At 42.6% G+C, this 22,310-nt stretch overlaps 1 protein-coding gene across 4 annotated transcripts in view; it reads left to right on the plus strand.

The window, feature by feature from the left end:
- The first annotated feature begins 16,772 nt into the window (after positions 1-16,772).
- AKAP11 (A-kinase anchoring protein 11) overlaps positions 16,773-22,310 on the plus strand; it is a 48,762-nt gene continuing 43,224 nt past the window's right edge. For 2 of the 4 annotated variants that reach the window (XM_077855537.1, XM_077855540.1), the window contains exon 1: positions 17,402-17,516. The gene's annotated coding sequence lies outside the window, so the exon portion shown is untranslated. Of the gene's footprint in view, positions 16,906-17,401; positions 17,517-17,989; positions 18,257-22,310 lie in introns of those variants that run through there. The other 2 variants (XM_077855538.1, XM_077855539.1) reach the window with 2 other exon arrangements.

Raw genomic sequence — 22,310 nt, forward strand, 5'->3', positions numbered from 1 at the left:
GGGAGAGGGAGAAGCAGGCTCCCCGCTGAGCAGGGAGCTGAAGGTAGGGCTCGATCCCAGGACCCTGGGATCATGACCTGAGCCGAAGGCAGACGCTTAGCTGACTAAGCCACCCAGGCGCCCCTATACCAATGCTTTTTAAAGAAGTGATGTGTTACATACCTATAATTCTTGGTTAATCAGAAAGCCTGTTTCCTACTCTTGGCAGCCAATGGTTTATAGTCCGTCTTAGTCCCTCCAGGCTGCTATAACAGAGTGTTTGGACTTTAAACAACAGAAATGTATTTCTTACTGTTCTGGAGGCCAGGAAGTGCCAAGACTGAGGCCCTGGGGAATCTGTGTCTGGGGAAAGCCCACTTTCTGGCCACATGGCAGGAAGGGCCAGAGAGCTCTGGTGTCTCTTTTCTAAGAGCTCTAATCCCATTCATGAGGGCTGTGCCCTCATGACCTAGTCACCTCCAAAAGTCCCCACCTCCTAATACTATTGGGGGTTAGGATTTCAACGCTCAGACCACAGCATAGTGCCAGCAAATTAGAATTTCCACCAGGAAATCTAAACAATATATTTTTCTGTATTATCATTAACTTCAGAAATGGAAGTTGTCCTGGTAGTCCAAGAATTTGAACCCCATCTTTCCGTTCCCTAGCTCTGGCCCTGGTGTTCGTCTCCCTAAGTCCCCCTGCCACCCCTGGTGCCTTCACAAATTGTGGCAATCGGTGCTATGGTTGGTAACGTTGAGGAGCTAGTCTTACAGCTGGGATGTGGGTACCAACCACAGGAATGAGAGGCTGCAGATAAAAAATACTAACATCCTAGCACTGGATAGTATCTCTTAGTTTGAGGGACTCTATGTACATTTAATCCTCACAACAACCCCATAAATTTAGTATTCACCCCACTGGGATGAATACCTACACACTGCACACAACTCCAGTTGGTTCTACTTCTAGCAATGACGTTTTGGACAAAGGTGGACCTTGAGCATTCTCCCCTTCCTCAAAGGGGTGACACTGACTTACCAAGTAGGAAGCAGGCCCCAGAAGCACAGTGAGTCGGGCAAAGCATGTTCTGTACACATCTCCTGTCCCACCCAGAACACCCCCCCACACACTCACATCCATGTGGACAAAGCCCCCTGGCCGCTGAGAGAAAGTCTGCAGATGAAAGCAACCTCACATCATACAGTTTAATTTTTTCAATTTTTTTTGGGTTGCTACCTACAATAAGAAATACATATTCCCCCTTATGCATAAAGATATGTTTACATATATACACACATGTATATACACAGACACATATAAACTTATGCATATACATGAGTAAACTTAATGTAACAGCACTTATCTTCCTGCAAGGCACTTGAATATTTTCTGTTTTGTTTTTTAAAATACTGATTACCACCTATTGAAATGATTTTGCAACCCATCAGTGAAAGGACAAGCAAAGTTTTTCTGTTAAGGGTCAGGCAGTAAGTATTTTTGGCTTTGTGGGGCATGTGGTCTCGGTCAGGTCTACTCGAGTCTGCCTCCGTAGTGGGAAAGCAGCCATAGGTGACGCATAAATGATGAGCACGGCTGTGTCCCAATAAAATCTTATTTACAGAAACAGCAGCCCAACCCCTGCCCTACTGGGGCAGACTGAGCCCATGGCTCCAGAGTTTTAAAATGCAGCACTAGTTCAGCAGTTTCTGATGCTCAGCTGCCCTGAGAATCATCTGGAAGACATGTTACACCATGTCCAGACCTCCCCCAGCCCTACAGCCCTACAGTCTCTGAGGAAGGGGTCAGGGCACCCCTCTGATCACCCTCCATGGGTGATTCTTACCTGCACCCAGTTTAGGAATCACTGATCTGATCCCACCTCTCTGTTCACCACGGCGCCCATCTAACAAAATAAAACTGGAGCTGGGAAGGCCAAGTTCTGGGCTCCAAGCAATTGTCAACAAATTTCAAGAACCCAGGTCCTATAAATCCGGGACCCACCCCTGCAGTTAAATGGGAAATTAATAAGAAATCTGAAACAGGACATAAAGTGTATCTCTTATAATTTGTTCAGTGCATATCCCTGCAGAAATCCAACCACACTGTTAACCAATTAAAGGATAAAAGCCAATGCCCATTAAACTGATAATAAGAATATCAGACATCTCAAGGCTGCCATAAAAGTTTATTCAGCCTGAAAGCATACATGGCTAAAAGCACATTACTCCATGATGACAGTTTTTCAACCAATAAGAAACACTAATATGTAACATTCTAATTAGCCTAATTATAATTTGATGAGCTACACAATTTCAGCTGGAAATCGAATTACTAAAGCACATCAGCTGATTTGAAAGGGATTATAGCATGCTGGCAATGTTTTACATTTTTTGGCCTGAAGCAATTTTTTTAAAGATTTTATTTATTTATTCATGAGAGACAGACAGAGAGAGAGAGAGAGAGAGAGAGAGGCAGAGACACAGGCAGAGGGAGGAGCAGGCTCCATGCAGGGAGCCTGACATAGGACTCGATCCCCGGTGTCCAGGATCACACCCTGGGCTGAAGGAGGCGTTAAACCGCTGAGCCACCCGGGCTGTCCGGCCTGAAGCAATTCTTATATTTAAAAGTAAAATTCAGTTTCTCTTTGCATCAGGATAAATTATCTTGACATAGACTTATATACAATCACTTATTTTCTAAAGTCAGGTTTATTGAGACACAATCCTTGAGCAGGGAAATTCATCTTTTAGTATAGTTCTATACATTTAGATAACTGCATAGAGCTGTGCAATCAGCACTGCAATTAGGATATAGAATATCCACTTTATCTAAGAAAAGTTCTGTAGAGCCTCTAATTAACCCCTCTCTCCACGACAACCCAGCTCTTGACAATCATCAATCTATTTTCTATTTCTATTTTTGCCTTTTCCAAAATGTCATTAAAATGGATTATACATATACAGATATTTAAGTCTGGCTTCTTTTTTTCTTTAAGATTTTATTTATTTATTCATGAGAGACACGCACAGAGAGAGAGAGAGGCAGAGACAGAGGCAGAGGGAGAAGCAGACTCTCTGTGGGGAGCCTGATGCAGGACTCGATCCCAGGACTCCAGGATCATCCCCTGGGCCAAAGGCAGGCACTCAACCACTGAGCTACCTGGACATCCCTTAAGTCTGGCTTCTTTCACTTACCATTAAAAAAATGTGAAACTATCCATCCCATTGCTTATATCACTAGTTCTTCCTCTTTGTTGCTGAGAAGAATTTCACTATATGGATATTCTACTTTGTTTATACTTTTGTCAGTTGAAGGACATTGGGATGTTTTCAGTTTGGAGTATTATGAATACAACTATTATAAAAATTTGCATATAGGTCTTAATATAAATATGTGTTTTCTTTTCAGGTAAACATCACAGGATTACTGGGTCATATGGTAGATATACGCTTATATATTTATTTTATAAGAAAGTGCCAAACTAAAAAAAAACAACAAAACAAAACAAAACAAAACAAAAACTGCCAAACTCCTTTCCAAACTGCTGTGGCATTTTCATTACCATCATTGATGTATGAGTATTTGTTCCTGTTGCTCCCACCCTTGCCATACTTGGTATTGTCGGTTTTTAAGGCAATTCTAATAGGTAAGTTCTAGTAGGTCAACTTATCTTACTTTGGTTTTACTTAGCATTTCCTTAATGACTAATGATATTAAGCATCTTTTCATGTGTTTCTTGGCCATCTGTATACAAATCAATTTTGAAAAACCAATCACCAGAAAAAATAGGCAAATTAAATGAACAGGCAATTTCCATCACAGGACTTCAGAATAATCAGTGTCAATAAATGCCTAAAAATGTGTGTTCCGCAGTAGTGTAGCCAGAGAAATTCAGGGGAAGAAAATATCATTTTCATCTCTCAGATTGGCAAAACTGTGTGATGAGATAGTTTTTAGCAAGGCTGAAAGGAAATGGGAATTTGTGCCCTCTGCAGGTGGGGGTATAAATCAGTACAACCGCTTTGATACCTATTTGTTAATATCTAATAAGTTGAAGATATATCTGATGTATGATCTAACAGTTCCACTCCTGGATATATACATATGGGCCCAAAGAGATATATATGGGAATATTTGTTGCAAGATTATAGCAATAAAAAATAGAGACATTTAATAGTAGGAAAGTGGACAAATAAGCTCATTTATTAATACAATTGACTGGATCATATGAATGCATCAATCAGAATGTTGGATTTTCAATGTTGAATGAAAGAATAAGCAAGTTGCCAAATGTATACACCACATGATACCATTTATATAAAAATTTTAAACACTCAGTATATATTATTTATGGATTCATATATACATAGCAAAAGTATAAAAATGCTAATAGTAATGACATGCATCAATTTCAAGATGGTGGTTTCCTATGGAGAGAAAGGAAGGAGAAAAGATAAAGCTTTAGCTGTAACTGGAACATTTTGCTTCTTCAAAACAATCTGCTATATTATTTTCAGTTTGTTTTATATGTTTTGTAGTTTAAAACTCTATTCCACTTAGTTCCCACATTGTGCCTCTCTGCAGAACTTCCCTGAACCTGGCTCTCATACTGATCCTTACTTCAAAACTTCCTAGTGTTGACTCTGATCTTATGCCCCAAATCTAAAAACTTGGTTTCCTTATTCATATGGCATAATTCTCCTTTCTTGGACCTGAGGTCCTTGGTAACTAAGGTATTGATTGAAGATTGGAGGTCTCCCTTGTTTTGGCCATTTTTCTTCCCCAACTGATGTCCCATTTCTGCATCCATATGGATAGAGGCCACTTCATTTGTTAGATACATTTGCTTAGTGCTTGCCAGTTGTCAGCTTGGATTGTTGAGTATCTCTTGAGCCTGCATTCCCTGATGCTGTATTTTGTCTGCTTTTTGGATCACCTCTTCTACTTGGCATTGGATTTATTGACACCTGCTGAATTCATGAACTATTTTTTTTGGCTATGAAACTGAGCTCCAGGCTGGAATTCCACCCAGCTCTGCCACCTAAAACCTGCCCCAATCCAGTGGACAAGTGTAATGGATAGCACAGCTAAGAGTGATGAAAATTTACAGCTCTCAGCACTTGCTAAGCTTTCAGACTTCCTTCCTAACCTGTGTCAGACGGATCAAAATAAACACTCGTGAGATCCAGACCCTCAAAATAGTAACCCATTTATTAGAACACAGCTGTCTCTCTTCCCTTTCCCTCACTCCTCAGCCTAGACATAAAGTACTTCTTGGAAATATAACCTTCTACCTTAGAGATGACTAGGGCATCGTGAGTCCTTTAAGTGTGCACCAGGAAGGCGTTCTTCCAAGCTACTTACCTTGTAAAATATAATATCTGTAAGCACTGCTTTGCCTTAGGTGTCCTGAATAGCTCTGCCTTGAACAGCTTGGCTGTTCTGTTAGATTTCTCTCTGGTTCTACTTAGGTGGGCTTCTTGCTCCATCCCCACCCCAAGACCCCTCTGCTTATTGTCCTTTTAGAGACAACTACAGCTCATATCTGTTTTAGCTTCTTTAGCAAATGGATCACACCCAACCTGAAGCCCCATTATCTTCACATCTATGGACTCTGATCCCAGATCTCTACTACTATCGTGTCCCTATTTTCAGGCAGACTTATGAAAAGAGAGAGTTTTTTGTTTTATTTTGTTTTGTTTTGTTTTTTGAAAAGAGAGAGTTAAAAGATATAGTGGAGCAGTAGAGATGTGTTTGTTGCCCAGTTGATGCTTATTGCCCAATTCTGTGACAGACTCTCTCTCTGACAGATGGGAAAAGGCAGCAATAAACAAGAGGTCATACCTGCCTGTCTGCAAGTGGCACAGCTGTCAAATTGGTTGTATAGAAGCAAAAATGATAGGTGAGGCAGGAGCCAGGCAGAGTCAGTCTAGAGAATTTATCTTATGTGGACTTCCTGCCAAATGGTGTTTCAAGAATTCTCAGGGGGAGTCAGATCCTTGGGGATAGGGGATGATGCCTCCTCTTTTAAGTGGACTGAAGTTTTCCAGGGACCAGATGGCTGTAGAAATCCCAGCATTATCAGTCTCTGCATCATCTCTGTTGGGTAGTGGCCGTGATCTCCAGATGTCAAGCAGGGGTGAGGTGGCAGGTTCTTCTGCTTGTATTTCATTGTTTTGAAGTACTGTTGCCAGTTTTTTTCCAGCACATCCATGAATTTAGTGTGACACGAACTATATATTTCTAAGTATCCTTTGTTAGTATGAAGGGTAGGAGTCGAACTGGGCAAAATGAAGGAGAGTTTTATGAATTTGAGCGCAGTAGAATCCGAGAGCATTTAGGACCTATAGTTATAGGTCACCAATAGGATAGCTGTAATGCTGAATAGGTAAGAAGGGTGCTATGCAGCTTGGTGAAAGTTGTAAGGAGAGAAGTTACTAAGGTGTTATTGAGACTAATAACATGCTATAGGGTTTTCCTGGGGTTTTCCAGGGCTGACATGTCTTTCCGAGGTCACTTTGGCTTCTTCCTTGAGAAAGCCTGTCAGCTATCCTTTGTAACTTAGAATTCCTTCACATATTCTGCAACCACAAACACTGGTGAAGAGAAATAACCCAAGATAACTCCTTGGGTTCCTCAGAAAATGTAGCTCATGCCCATTTGGTGTTCTGAGATAAGGATGGGTGACATTTAAAGAAATGAGTTAGATGGTGGGAAAGAGAAACAACCAACTGGTTATCTTGGTAGTGGCAAGAGTGGAGCCCAAGATATAGCTTTAGGGTTTGGTTGGTTATTTCTGTCCAACTAACAGTCTGGGAGGTATGTAGTCCCAGGTCCATTTTGACCCGGCAGATGAAGAAGAGATTCTGTCTAAGGCAGGTTATAAGTAAGGTGTCATTGTAATTTATTTTCCAAACATATTTTTGAGAAAGAAAAGAGGTGCTAATAATAGGCAAAAGCGTGAGTGTACCAGAATTGTATGAGTATACCAGGTAAAAATAGGATATAAAGTCACCCTGAAAAAAATAAAAAATAAAAAAATAAAGTCACCCTGAATATAAATACAGGGGAATCTCCAGTCCAGAGCAATCTTGTTGATGCATTTGTGGAGGTAAAAGCTGACCACCTTGAATATCCCAGTGGCTCCTGGCATAGGTGGAAATGAGCCAGCCACTTGTTGTTGGAACTACCATGAAGTTGTTTTTATATTACTGAAAGGCAGGGAGCTTAGTGAGGAAATCCATTATGAAAGTGGCCAGGGAAACTGAATGCTTGGCAGGGGGCACAGAAAGCCTTTGGTTTCTGACAAGTAGCAGGTATTTGTTCTGCATATACTTGTATATCATTATATTCCATTACTTTCCATTTTTGACCTACAGTTATCAAAAGTCATGAGTCAAGGAATGGGGGGCACCTGGGTCGCTCAGTTGGTTGAATGTCTGACGCTTGATTTGAGCTTGGATTTTGTTCTCATAGTTGTAGGATCAAATCCCGTGTCAGGCTCCCGACTCAGTTGGGAGTCTGCTTGGGATTCTCTCCCTCCCTCTCCTTCTGCACTCCCTCCCCACCTCTCTCTCTTTCTAAAATAAATAAATCTTTAAAAAAAATCGTGAGTCAAGGAAAATAGAACCTTAAGTTGGCCAAAGTGAACAAATGAACAGAGGGCAAAGTTCATGATAATCTTCTATGACATGCAGGTGATTTGAGAAGAGACTTTTCTCTCTGAGGACAAGTAGAGTATTTACTTGGTCTTTTCTTTTTTTTTTTTTTTAACTGGAATAATACTTATTTTTTTTACTTGGCAAATACTTGGTCTTTTCTTATATTATTTGCCATTTCAGGATGAGGGACAAGCGGTCCAATACAAGCTGGAACAGGATGGAACCTTGTGGTGTCACAGAACCTTGACCCCAAAAGAGGTGCTGAATCAAATTATTGAAAACAAGCAGAGGAAGCATTTGCCATGTCCTAGCAGATGGGACTGATATATGGATTCTGAATAGTATCTAAGAAGCAAGTGTTATTTCTGCAGAAAGAATGGTCTGTTTGCAAAATGGCATTGTCCAGTCATGTTCATGTTTTAATGAGAGGCTGCTGTAGCAGGAAGCAGCAGTGACCTTATGGAGACCAGGTAAAAATGCAGACACTTGACTGGTGTGGGAAGTAAGGATGATTAAGAATCAGTTGAATGGGGTGCCTGACTGGCTCAGTTGGAAGACCATGCAACTCTTGATCTTGCTGTCATAAGTTTGAGTCCCAAGTTGAGTGTAGAGATTACTAAATAATAATAATAATAATAATAATAATAATAATAATAATAAACTTTAAAAATTGGATAGCATAATGGGCATTTCAGCAGCCTTCAACTGAGGACTTTAGTTCCTCCTGGAACTTAGTTGAGAGTCTTAAGAATTACATAAAGGGTACAGTGGAACAAGAAATGTTCATGATAATTTTAAAAGTTATGAAAAAGTGCGGGCAAATATTAAAGTTTGAATGACACAGGGTTTGAAACTAAAGCCCAAGCAGCACCTTGTAAAATGTTGACTTCTGTTTCCCATAAAAGAATGACATTTCCTCAAGCCATACACAAAAATTTATCAGACTTCATTTTATCGCACACCTATTTTCATCAGGAGTTTATATGGCAATTTCAAAATAGCTCCTGAGCAGCTGAAAGAAAGAGAAAATTATAGGCCATCAAACCATTAAACAGGAGCTCTGTAGGAATCTTGTTACACCCATTATACCCTGCCTCTAGGCATGATGTTTCAAGATAACAAGATCTTTGTAAGAATCTTATTACAGCAACTGATAAGGATAGCAACCTGTATAATCAAATGTGAGATAAGGACACACTTTCAAAAGAAGAATTTCAAAATCAGTTGAGAGGTAAGCAGAGAATATGAAAAAGTAAGAGATTAGGACCTTATAAATTTGGGCTCTCAGAAGGGTATTTTAAAAATAAATTGTATAGATGCTAAGCAATTTGATACCCACAGTTTATAAAGATAATCTTTTCCATTTTAAGACAGTGCTGACTATTTCCTCCCTTATACTCCAACCCAAATCCATACCCTTCCCTCTGGAAGAACGGAAGAGTCTAAGATGTTTTTTTTGTTTGTTTGTTTGTTTTTTTGTAGCCTTTCAACTTGAGTTTACTATAGCCCTGTGAGTTTTCCCTTCTCTGGGGGGAAATCGGACGGGTTAAATTTTACATACTGCATATTTTCTAGTCCTGTCACCCTCTGATCACATTTCACTCGGTTAATGCAGACGTGGACTAAACAAGCTTTAGAGTAGGGCCACCACCTAGTTCATTCCGCGTATCATCCATCACTTTTCATGTGGCATAAGGTTGCATTTGCTATACTGATAGCCACATCCTACAGAGGAAGAGGATGGTTCTAACTGGGAAATGATGTAGGCCAAGAAAGCAGCAACCAGAGTGAGTCAGAGTTCATGAGGACCAGCTCTGAGGAATCCTAGTCTGTCCTGCAGAAGGTTGCCTGCTGGTGTCCCAAGTTCCATTGTGGGGAAGAGGAGCCAATTTGTTCAACGATGATCCCAGGAAATACAAAACAAATAGGAATCAACCTTAGTATGAGGCTAGACTAGACATCTCTAGGGTAGCTTAATCAAGACTTTGCTGAAGATTCCTAGTGTTAAAAAAAAAAAAAAGATTAAACAATTTAGGTGATACAAATTAAAATCCCAAAAGGAAGAGTGATTTCCTAAAACCTAGGCAGAAAGATATCTTCAAAGTTCTGCTACTTCATAGCCTAGATTTTTACCAATGTTTAATGCTTCCCGGACCATAAGTAGGCATGCAATAGTCATGCTTGAGTATGACTTACTTTTAAAGATCTAATCACATAAGGACATTTCTGTTGAACTTCATGTGAGTTAACTAATAAATAAAGATGTTTTTATCTGCACGTTAATGTTTCATTTGAAAAGCAAAGCAGCCAAGCAACAAGGAACGATAGACCTGGAAACAACTTGTTCTAGGATCTGTTTTACTGGTCATAAATTTACGACAATATTCAAAGGACTTCCCTTGTCCTTTAGATACCTAATCCAGGGGAAGTTATCTAATATCTTTTTTTTAAGTAGTAAGCATGCATGCTATTGGCTCACACAAAAAGGAAGTATCTTTCGCCTTTGCAAAAGACACTTCTGAAAAGTTGTGTAAAATATTTCTTTTGTAAGTTAGAGCATTTTTTCATTTACTTATACTAAGTGCTTTTGAGCATTTCAAATGCTCAATTACATTTGTGCTTCTCTGAATTAGAAATGTCTGTAACATAAGGTTTTTAAGTTTATTTAAGTGATCTCGACATTTAATGTGGGGTTGGAACTCATGACCCCAAGATCAAGAGTCACATGCCCCTCTTACTGACTCAGCCAGGTACCTCTATAAACATAAGCTTTTTATAAAACTTTGTGCTTCTTTTTTATAATTAACTCTGTACCAACCGTTTAAAACCAGGAGGGCAATGGTATCATTAAGAATGTCTTATGGATACATTTATGAATGATTCTTTTTGAATTTCAGACAATTACATATTACATTTTCCTTAAATACATCTGTATTTTACTTACTGGAAGTTAAGTCAGTAATTTTAGCTATGGCAATTATGATTTAAATCAAAAGACTCAGGGTGGCTGGGTAGCTTAGTCAGTTCAGCATCTGCCTCGGGCTCAGGTCATGGTCCCGGGGTCCTGGGATAGAGCCCCATGTGGGGCTCTCTGTTCATCGAGGAGTCTGCTTCTCCCTCTGCCTGCCACTCCCCCTGCTTGTGCACAGGCTCTCTGTGTGTCAAATAAATACAATCAAATCTTTTTTTTTTTTTAATTTTTATTTATTTACTTATGATAGTCACAGAGAGAGAGAGAGAGAGGCAGAGACACAGGCAGAGGGAGAAGCAGGCTCCATGCATCGGGAGCCTGATGTGGGATTCGATCCCGGGTCTCCAGGATCGCGCCCTGGGCCAAAGGCAGGCGCCAAACCGCTGCGCCACCCAGGGATCCCAATCAAATCTTTTTTAAAAAATCAGAAGACTCATTGTATTTGAGTATGATATATAATAGCCCTCAAATTTATTTTGCTAATTCAGAAGCCTTTAATTTGGAGTGGCACTTCTGAATTATCATCTGTACTATTTGTTAATAATTACAGTCATGAGTTTGGAAGTCATTGAGCATTTAATGAAAGCCTACAATTTATGAAGCCATGACTTGGTATCATGTTACAATGGTTGAGATGTGTTTCTGTCCTTCAAGAGATTCACTACAACAGAATTTGGTAAAGTATGTAAGTTAGGAAGTATATCAGACTGTGGTATAATATACGTACTTTTAAGACAAAGGCATGATGAGATACTTTATCTTCTAAATTAAAAGAGCACTTTTACCTGTTTAAATGGCTAATGAAATTATAATGCACCCCACTTTTCCACTTCCAGAATGTTTTACATTGACTTATTAAATAATGAATGTAAAGCATCCACCAGGAGGTGACCTGCTCCATTACCTTTTCCTGTATTTTCCGGTGTTCTACATAAGGAGTGTGTAATTTATCATCAAAAAAACAAAATCCCAAAACTGAGCAATGTGAAAAAAAGGACTCCCGTCTCTTACAAGAACTGCCAGCTGGGGCCATCACTCAGGCAGGAAACAGGAATTCAGCAAGTGGGCCAAAGGGAGACTCAAGTTTTCAAACAGGAAGCGACATGGAATCTGCTTCTGGCTGTCAGAGATTGCTAGGGTAAAGCTCCTGGGGAAAGATGATGCCTGCCTTTGTAGTCGAAAGGTCATTAGGGGGATTAAGTTGAGAGGCTAGCTTTGTGTAGTATGCTTAGTTCCATTGATAGGTAGAACCAGGCGATCAGCTAAATTTAGTCTGAGCTATGGTATTTAGTGCCCCTTTGTGATCTAGAACAAATCATTCCAACTTGCTTGGCTTATAATTCTTTCATGTGCATATAACCTAAATGTCTTGGCTCTATTAGACTATGTAAACAAATGAAAGTTAACATTTCCATTAAATTGCAAAATTACATCAGAGGAGACTACCAACTTGATTCCTGGAAATTAGCTCACTAAAATGTTCCCTGGGGACATGTGAGACATTCCTCAGTTCAATTTTAGGTGCACCTAGAGCTTGTGTTCTCTGACTTATCACACTGCTGCCTTGGCTCCTTAGTACACCACTGGTCTTCCCCTCTCCACACCCCTTTCTATAGGGAGGACAGACAGGGGATACTTGTGTCCCCTCCTACACCCTCTCAGGCATAGAATGGGCCTTCCATTAATTCCCCTTACCACAGGGCAGTTTTGGTTTATAACGCTTATCAAGGCTTTACTGAAGATTCCTAGTGTTAAAAAAATGATTAAACAATTTAGGGGATACAAATGAACTTTATTTTGTATTTCATGAAGTGGAAAGTCTCCTTTGGAGAATTGCAAAGTGGGGCAGCAATCAGGAGGCTTTTATAGAATAAAGAAAAAAAGAACAAGGAAAAGAAAAATAGAAAATATCTGATTGGCTGGGGCCACATAGTCAACTTTGTTTGGAGGGAGAAAGAACAAAGAAATAAGTATAGAGCCCCGAGTTGGCTTGGTTTCGGGGGACTGGCTGACCCGACATACTGCAGTTTTGATCTAGTGGAACATTTACACAGACAGGAGAGTTATTTAAGTTTTGGTTTGCTGAGGTGGCACCTTGTGCAGGAGCAGTTTCATCTTGGGCCTAGAAATTTATTTCAACACTACAAGGGAGAGAAAAATAGAACACAGAATAAGCTGTGACGATACCTTCCTTCCCCCATTCCCTCGTCTTTTTTTTTTCCTGTCTTCCTTCCTTCCTACTCCCCTTCCTTCCAATTAATAGGTATTGAGTAACTAATAACACTATGTGCCAGGCATATGTAATTAATAACAGATGTGGTTCCTACTTATACATTCTACGTCTATTAGAGGAGAAAGACCAAATAATCAAATAAAAATCATATGTTGCTAAATGCATTGGGGAAAAAAAAATAAGAGTCCAGATAGGGAGGAGCTTACCTCATCTGGGGAGGTAGGACAAGGGTTCTTTTTTTTTTTTTTTTTTTAGGACAAGGGTTCTTAAGGAAATGAGAGTACAGCTGAATGCTGAAGGATTCATGGGCATTCAGAGGCTAAGGGGGCAGATAGAGAAAAAACACCTGATGCTGAAGGAAGTCTGCAAAGTGTGTGGGAAGTCTCCAAAGTGTGGAGGATCTGGCCCTACTTTAAGGAACTGTAAGAAAGACTTTCTGAGAGGGAGAAATAATAGCAGAAGAGAGTAAGGTAGATCATGGGTGGAATCATATGAAGCAACTGTAGGCTTTTTAAGCAGAGGAGTGAGCTGCCTCAGTAGAAGTGCCAGCCCTGTGGGGAGAAGAGCACTTACTTCAAACAGCAGGCAAGAAGGGCAAAGGTAGGAGCAAAGTAACTGTGCTAGGCAAGGAAATATGGACTTTGTAAACAGGATAAATTTTATTGAGTATTGAAAGAGAATGATCAACATCTACACAAAACCTGGCCACAAATGCTCAAAGCATTATTTTCATAAGAGCCAGAAAGTGGAAACAATCCACATGTCTACTAAGTGATAAAATGAGAAATAAACTGTGCTATGTCTATACAGTGGAATCATCATTTGGCAATAAAAAGAAATGAAATGCTGACAGAAGCTACAACACAAAGGATGGGTTTGTACAAACCCTTGAAACACAAGGGTTTCAAAGGATGACCCTTGAAAACATTATAAGTGAATGGAGACACCAACGACCACATATTGTATAATTCCATGTATATGAAATACCCAGAATAGGCAAATGTAGAGACATAAAGTAGATTAGTGGTTGCTTAGGGCTGGGGATGAGGTGGGGGACTGACTGCTAATGGGTGGAGTTTCTTTTGGGGGGGGGGCAAAACTGTCCTAAAATTAAATCTTGGTGATGATTGCACCTCCGGGAATATACCAAAACAGATTTAACTGTACACTTTAAAACAGGTGAATTGTATGGTATGTGGATTATATTTAAATAAAGCTGTTGGGATCTCTGGGTGGCGCAGCGGTTTGGCGCCTGCCTTTGGCCCAGGTTGCGATCCTGGAGACCCGGGATCGAATCCCACGTCGGGCTCCCGGTGCATGGAGCCTGCTTCTCCCTCTGCCTATGTCTCTGCCTCTCTCTCTTTCTCTCTCTGTGACTATCATAAATAAATAAAAATTAAAAAAAATATAAAAAACTAATTTAAAAATAAATAAATAAATAAATAAATAAAGCTGTTAAGACAGAAAATACTTTTAAAAAGAATCCAGGAACTAGGGACATCCACAGAAATGGATCTTGATCTTCAATTTTTTCTCACTTCACATTCATTGTACTCCAAATAATTGTAGCTAGCAAAAGAGACCAAGGTCTGTCTTGCTAGGGTGAGTTGGGAGGATTTATGGCTCTATTAATATATGTAAGAGTGGTGGAGTGGAGTCCATTGTTCAACTACATTAGAAGTACCAAGCAGCTGTTTCAGTTAATCATTACGAGGACTGCAAACAGCACGCAAAAGAGAGCGCTCCATTTTTTTCAGCATTTTAAAAGAATAGTCTTAATTTGCTAAAATAATGCCTTTTCTCTTTTTAGCATTTTTCCCCTTTAAAAAGTAGTGCTTATTTGAAATCTTATTTTCATTAACATTAAAGTGTTAGCTTAACTTTAAAATGTCGCCTCGGATCTTTTAAAGATTTTCTATTTCTTAAATCTTGATCAGGAACATGTGAACCATTATTAAATACTACGTGGGTTCAAAATAGCTACAGGGAATATGAAGTTGAACAGGTGGCAATGCTTCCGTTTTCACACTCTGAGAAGGCCAAGGTTTCTTAGGGAAGCATTCCTGGTATCTGTATGAACCAGTTTCATAGTTCCTCAGCTGGGGTGTGTGTGTGTGTGTGTGTGTGCGTGCACACACACGCAAGAGTAGGGGCATCCAATTTCATTTGGCTTGCGCTGCTGACTCTTAGATTTTACAAAAATTTCATTTCCCTTTCCAGCTTCCGTCTTACTGATGCGTGCATGCCAAAGTGTAATTCAGGCTTAACCACTCTGTGTGTAAGCTAGTTAAATTGTCTTGTTTTATGTATGAAGGAAGCTGACACTCAGGAATGATAAGGAACCTTGATTTGGTCACTTTACCAGTTAATGAGAGATCTTCCGGTGGCAATACAGTCTCCTGATTTCTGATTCTTTTAGTGAAACATTTTCATATCCTAAGCCTTCAACCTCTATCTTTTCACATCTTATAATTAGGAAATAAATATCTGCACCGAACATGACTTTATGTTGTTGTTGTTTTTTTTTTTTCATAGAACTGACTTTAGGAATAGATAGAAGAGGTAGTTATCTGTGTGGTGTCCATAGAGAAAAATCAATCAATCAATCAATCAATCATGACTTTCCTTTTGGGACATTCATTTTCCCAAGTAACAAAAAAGTTTCCACTCATTTCTCTTATTAAACAGCAGTAACTGAAGATGCATCCAGATGCTTTTAACAAAAGGCAGCAGCCGGGCACCATGGCTCTGACCTAATGGATTCTAAGAAAAGGAATGTCAAGGTCATTGGAAAATTAGGCCTTTCAGGATTGTGTCCGTGTTGGGACTACTAGTCTCAATCTCCTTGCTTCCTCTGTGACCTCCTTAAAAAAAAAAAAAATTCCATTCTCTGCAGGGAAGACTTTTAGAGACAAAAAGGGTAGAGCATAGGTGCCCCCTCCCCTCTTTAGAATTCTAGGGCCTGGTCCTGGAGTTCCTGGATCGAGTCCCACGTCGGGCTCCCTGCATGGAGCCTGCTTCTCCCTCTGCCTGTGTCTCATGAATAAATAAATAAAATCTTAAAAGAAAAAAAAAAAAGAATTCTCCATCGCTTTCTGTTGCATTTAAATCCTCAACAATTCCTTCCTCAGCTTACAAAGCCTTACAGGATGCGGCCTATGTTTGCTTACTTCTCCAAGCTTATTTCTTCTTACTTTCTCCTATTCCCCCCCCCCCCATCAAACCCAATGCAAGGCCTTTGAATTCGCTCTTCACTTTGCCTGGAACGCTCTTCCATCCGACGTCAGCCTGGCGGTTGAAGCAAACCACGGCTTCCGCGTGTCCTCCAAAGGCCCGCCCCTCCAGCAGCCGCCCAATCATCACCATCACCATCGCAGCATCGACTGTTGTGATTTTCCTTGCATTGAGCTTGACGCCCCCCAACATTTGTTGTCCTTCTCCCCTTCCTCCCCCGTAAGCACCCAGACTCCTCTGCCCCCATCGCTGCTCAATCCACGGCCTGGAGCCGTGCCTGACATCTGCAGCAGCCCGCCCAATGCAGAAGTGGGATGCACGAGGGTTGCACCCTTTGACCCCCCATCTCCCAAACAGGGGTTAGGACTCCTCATCACGAGGATGCCAAGTTCCAAACGTCTTCCGCATCCTCCGGGGACTTCCCGCCTGGATGAGAGGTCCGCCGAGGAGGCTGTGCAACTCGCCCGGACTAGGCCTTCCCGGTCCTAAACGCAAATAACAGTTAGGTGATCGTGCGCGGCTCGGGGGCCCCGCGGGGACCCACGCTTGACTTCCCGAGTCCGACACCGCGGACGTCGGGAAGGGTGAGCACTAGGGCCCGGAGAGCCCGCGATGCTCCTCGCTGAGGTTCGGGGAGGGCCGGCGGCCTGCAGCGCTGAGTGGTCCTCCCCCCCCCTCCCCCGCGATGCCGGGGAGAAGGGGCGGAGCCACGCCGAGAGGATGAGCCCCGCTTAGGCCGCCAGAGGTGCCGGGGCTGCGCTCTGGGAAGAGCCCCCGCTCCCCGAAGACGGCCCGGCGGGCCCAGCCCCGCTGACCCCACGGCGGTGAGCCCAAGGCGCGGTGGGGGGGGCGGGCAAGGAACGCGGGAAGGGCCCGAGACCAAACCTGCGCGGCCGGCCAGCGCCTGAGCATCTTGCCGGAGGAAAGGGTTAAGCCGTTTCCAAGGTAACGGATCAGGAAGCGCGCATGACGTTCGCCGCAGGTTCGTAGGTCAGCCTGGAGTTTAAAGCTCCCACGGCCGGGCGGAGTCTGGCCAATAGGGAGGCCGCCTGGGCGTCACGTGACGCACGCCCCGCCCCCGCCGGCGAGCGGCCCCAGAGCACGTGGGAAGGTTTTTTTTTTTTTAAAAAGCCCACCCACTTTTGCGCGGGCTCGGCCACCGAGTTGTTCTCTCGCGAGAGGCGCCGCGGCCTCTCGCGAGAGTGAGTGGGAGGCGTGGGGACTAGGTGGTGGTGCGGGCTTGGAACTGCGGCGGCGGAAGCCGGGGGTGGGCAGGGCGAGGGCGGGGGCGGGGGCGGGGCGGGCCGCGGGGCGGGGAGGGGGGAGGGCCGGGGGCCGGGGCGGGAGGGGGGCGCCCGGCCGCTCGGCGGCTCGCGCTAGGCTGGTGGTTGCGGGCCGGTGACATGCGTGGGAGTTGCGGCGGCTGCGGCCCCAGGTGAGGCGGGTGCGGAGCCTCCCGCAGCGTGAGCCGCGCTTGGCCCCGGGGGCGGGGTGGGGGGGGGCGCGGTGCAAGGGGCGGCCCGGCCCGCAGCCCCCGCTCGGATTTCGGGGCTGCCCGGAGCTGCGCCGCCGCACGGCGGTGGGAGGAGGGCGGGAGGAGCTGGGCGGCGAGAGGAAGCCCGCGGCGCTGGGTCGGGGGGGGAGGGGGTGTCCTTGGGCTCGAGACGGGTCCCCCGGGGTCCGGACTGGGGCGGCCCGGGTGCAGCCTCCCCTCCCCCCGCCGAATGACGAGCTCGGTGTGCATCCCTGGGGTGGTCCTCGGAGCCGGGGCTCCGGTGCGGGAGCTCAGTGTCCGTGGGGTGCGCAGGGGAGCGTTTGCAGGAGGAGGAGGAGGTGGAGGAGGAGGTGGAGGAGGAGGTGGAGGAGGGGGAGGTGGAGGACGTTGCACTTTGTCCCCGAGCAGCATCCTTCAGTGTCAGGACCCCAGAGCCCTGGAACCTGGCGCAGCCCAGATCGCGGGACAGAAACGGAAGGCGCCAAGCAGCTCCCCGGAGCCTGGATGGTTTGCATCGTGCTGTCAGATGTCCTCCGAGGCTGCTCGTCGTTAACGGTTTAGATGCCCTCGCCATTCCGTGTCGCGAATGGATTGGGCGTACTTTTTATTATTCCAGGCGCCTGCCTACTCTGCTTTGCACACACATAGGCGGGGGTGACCCCAAAGTGTTAAAAGCGTTGGTAAGATGGCAACGGCAGGGGGAGGATCTAAACCACTACCAGGGGTGTGCGCAGAGCGCGCTCGTGAATTCGTGCTCTCCCTCTCTCTGTTCTCAAACCTGATTCAGCCGGAGCCGGTTTTGGAATTAAGGGTGTTAAGGAAATTTCAGGCTGAGAAATAGAGCTGACACGCATTACCTAATGGTCTTAAGTGCAAACCAGGGTTAAGCATTCTGGATCTCTCTTCAGCTTCGCAGTTACCCAGCCCCTTGCAAAACACGTAAGCTGCTTCCCACCGCTTGTTAGAGGTGATGTTACAGTGACACTGGTTGATACTGATTCTGACACTCAGTATCTGAGTATCAGATTCCTGCAAAATACTCAGAAGATAGAGAGGACTCAAGAATTCTAAGGTACTCAGGAATGCAAAGATGGTTTTAAGGTCTCGTTTAGGACTTGAGAGCAGCAGTTGGCAGCACGGTTCCCAGCACGATCAGTGTCGAGTTAAAATAGTGCATTAGTAATGAATCTTGTTAAACGTCTGGTCACCTTTTTTTTTTTTTTTTTGCAAGTAGTACCACGGATTTTCATACTTTCTTATGTTCCTTCTGGCAAAGCAACCCCAGGGTTGAGAATGGATTTCGCTGTTAGCTGTGGCTGTGAGTAACAGGGCACTTTATGAGAGATCAAAGAACGTAAGGCAGTCAGAACAAATGGGTTCCCAGGCTAAACTGGTGACCAGTGATTAATAAATGTACCCATGTAATTGCACTGTTGCTAACTAAGGTCCTAGAGATAGACTCCTAGGCTAGTGATGGGGAACTTGCTAAATACCCTGCACCACAGTAAGGGAGCTTCTTCAGCTTCTAAATTCCTGGGATAAATCTAGAAGCCAAAGAAATCCTCCTTTATCTGTAGGGGCTAGAAGAAAGATAGTACATTTATTATTATTATTTTTTTATTTTTATTTTTATTTTTATTTTTATTTTTAATTCCAGGAACATACTGTCTGGAAATAGGGAAATTTCCGCTTATAAATAGGCAGTGGATTCTTTTAAATACTTAAGGAAAATATGAAAAACTTAAGAAATGTCTTTTTTGAGAATGGGCAAAAGAGACAGGTCTGGATTTTACAAAGCTCCCTCCCATTCCATCGTGGCAGACTGATTTTCAAGGACAGAAAAATCGAATTCTGTGCTAGTCTTTATAACCTTTTGGTAAGGGTTTCAAGCTTTTAGCATGTGGATATTTGTTGATTTGTCTTGCCTTTGAAAAGTAACTGAAGTGGGGCACCTGGCTGGCTCGGTCTTTAGAGCATGTGACTCTTGATTTTGGGATTGTAAATTGGAGTTCCACATTGGGTGTAGAAATTACTTAAAAATAAACTCTCAAAAAATAAGTCGTTTAGGGTAGGATAATATTTTAGGCAAACTGAATTTGTTCTCTTTCTGTCAGGTGGTCTGCATTTTAATAATAAAGTCACCCACTTGGACGGAGGATGGGACAGGCCAGGAAGAGATCCACACTTAGTTTGAGCTTGACATGAGGATGTGTCAACTGGTAAAGTAGGCAAAGGAAAGAAAAAATACTATTACCAGTTTTGAAACAGACCAGAAGATCCGAAGGTCTTTATTCTACTCGTCTTTGCATATAAAAGTTCATTTTATTGTTAAATACTAGAGAAAGCGTTTGAAGTGTATAGAGACTCAACAGGTTAAAAGGAGAAACGTTAACATTTTTGGATTAATCTGAGATTTTTTTCGTGAAAAAAAAAAAAAAGATAAATGGCCTGGTGGTCTGGAATAGACTGGATGTAACTTGAATGGAAATGAAGCAAAATATAGAGTTTGGGCTTTGGAGTCATGCAGATCTATTAATATAAACGAGCCTCCATTTCCTCATCCCCGGTGGTGAGAGTCCAGATACCTCATAGATATTTTGAAGCATATAGTAGCTGCTTATTCAGTGTTTTTCCTTTGGCCCCTTTTAATGGCTTGATTATTTGGCTGCGAGAGTCAAAAACACATTTGAATGAACTTAGTTTAAAAAGGCATTTGTCATAACAGTTGGAGGACTGCCTCTGAAGTCCCTTGCATGAAGTCCAACTCAGCATCCTGGGAACTAGAAAATCTCCAGGCAATTAGTTACTTTTGAGTTTTTCTCTGGGAACACGTGGTCTTGTCTCTGCCACTCTGGACTCTGTTATATGTGTTCTAACTTCTTTTAAGTTGGCTCTCTTTAAAGCTCTTGGTTTCTGCTTCCCTCTAGCTTGGGTTTGCCGTGGTGCCAGGTCGCTCTGCTTTTGCAGCATGGTCTTCAACAGGTGTCTCTATATTTTAATTCTGAATTTCTGGAAGATAGTCCTGTGGGCCAACTATCTACTCCTGGTCCGTTTGGCTGAGGACAAGGAAGATGGGAATAGGAAAAGGAGTGGGGGTGTGTGTGTGGAGACTTAGGTGTATCTCAGCTTGTACTTTTTAAAACTGGGTGTACTGTAGGTTTCTAATAAAGAGGGGATGGACAGGGAGGAGACGATGGATACCTCTGGTGTACTTTAACATCCTGCAGTTGGAGTTTCCCCCCTAGGACTGCATTGAACTTGTTCTCAGTAATGGTCTCCTTCAGGACCGAGTCTTGTAGGTTTGTAAGTTAAGGCAAATTATATAAGCGTTTTGTGCCTCAGTCTCTTTATGTGAGATGGGTATGAAAACAACACTGTGTTGTGAGAAATGTGAATTCTGTTTAACAGCAGTCAAGCAGTGCCTGACTGGCTGGCACAGGGTAAGGATGTCATATCATTGCTCCTGACCGCCTACTGTGATACGGACTTGTGCAGCCTTCTTAGGTGAAAGAATATAGTTTCTTCCTTCAGGAGTTTAGGAGTTGAACGCTGACCACTCCAGACTTAAAACTATTTCTTGACTCCAGTGACGCTAAATTCTTCTAAATCTCTACTTCACCTGCTTTTGCAACTGCCCCTTATTTGTGGTTCTTTGTTTACCTGCCTGGCAACCCTTAATCATGGTTGTCCCCGTAGATTATTTCTTGATCTTTGGTTCTTTCCTAGTCTGTAGGATCAGCTCTCAAGTTCTGTATATATAGATGATGCCTAGAATGATGTCTGTAGTCAGGCTATCTCCAACTAAATGTATATATTTTAGATGCCTTTTAGATATTATATTGACATAAAACACTATCTTCCAGTTACCCTATAACTGGCAAAGGCTCCACTTTCCTTCCAGCTCCCCAAGCTTGAAACCTTAAAATTATCTTTCATGCTCTCTTTTTTTCTTTATGCCCTAAATATATCCTGTCAGTTAATAGGTTTTGCCCAGGCTGTTGGGATGCCTCATATGTACAAAGCACTGGGCCATTGGCAAGGAAATCTATTTACTCATTCCTGCTGCTGGCAGGTTAGAGTACAGCCTTATTACTATGTGAAAGAGCTACTTAAATGTATTTTCAGCAATATATTCTTTGAGTCATGGCAACATAGATGTCACTGATAGAAATGTTTCTTGGGCTAAAATTTTGAACTTATTTTTTGTTAAAATAATCTTAGGGTTATGTATCGGTTATATCTAACTTAGGTAGATGAGGGTTATGTAGAAGATTAAGAAACTTCTAAGCCCCATATTCACTTTGGAAGCACAGCCTGAAGATTTTAAGTTTTTTTCTTTTTTTTAAAGGCATGTTTATATTGATATACAGGAAACTAGAGAAGCCAGGATCTTAACAAATAGATAATCACTGATAGCTGTGGTATTTTTAGATTTTATAAGTCAAACAGCAAGTCTGTTCTTAAGGAAGAAGCAAATGTTTGAATTCCTACTATATCAGTTCTGGCTGTATCACATACTGTTTTTGCATATGTTATATAATTGCATTCTTATAGCAGTTGGGAAGATGAGCCGTAGCTTCCTGATTTTGCAAAAAGGGGAGATAGCCTCACCTTTATGCTACAGTTTGCCTATTAGGTATTCTGTTTTGTTTTTAATGGTTGCTCCAAGGTTTTCAAGATAACTAAAACTTATCAGTATCATTTTTTGTATACTGTACAAGCAGTATTTTTTTA

The sequence above is a fragment of the Canis aureus genome, chromosome 17, assembly GCF_053574225.1.
Source record: "Canis aureus isolate CA01 chromosome 17, VMU_Caureus_v.1.0, whole genome shotgun sequence".
NCBI classification, from domain to species: domain Eukaryota; kingdom Metazoa; phylum Chordata; class Mammalia; order Carnivora; family Canidae; genus Canis; species Canis aureus.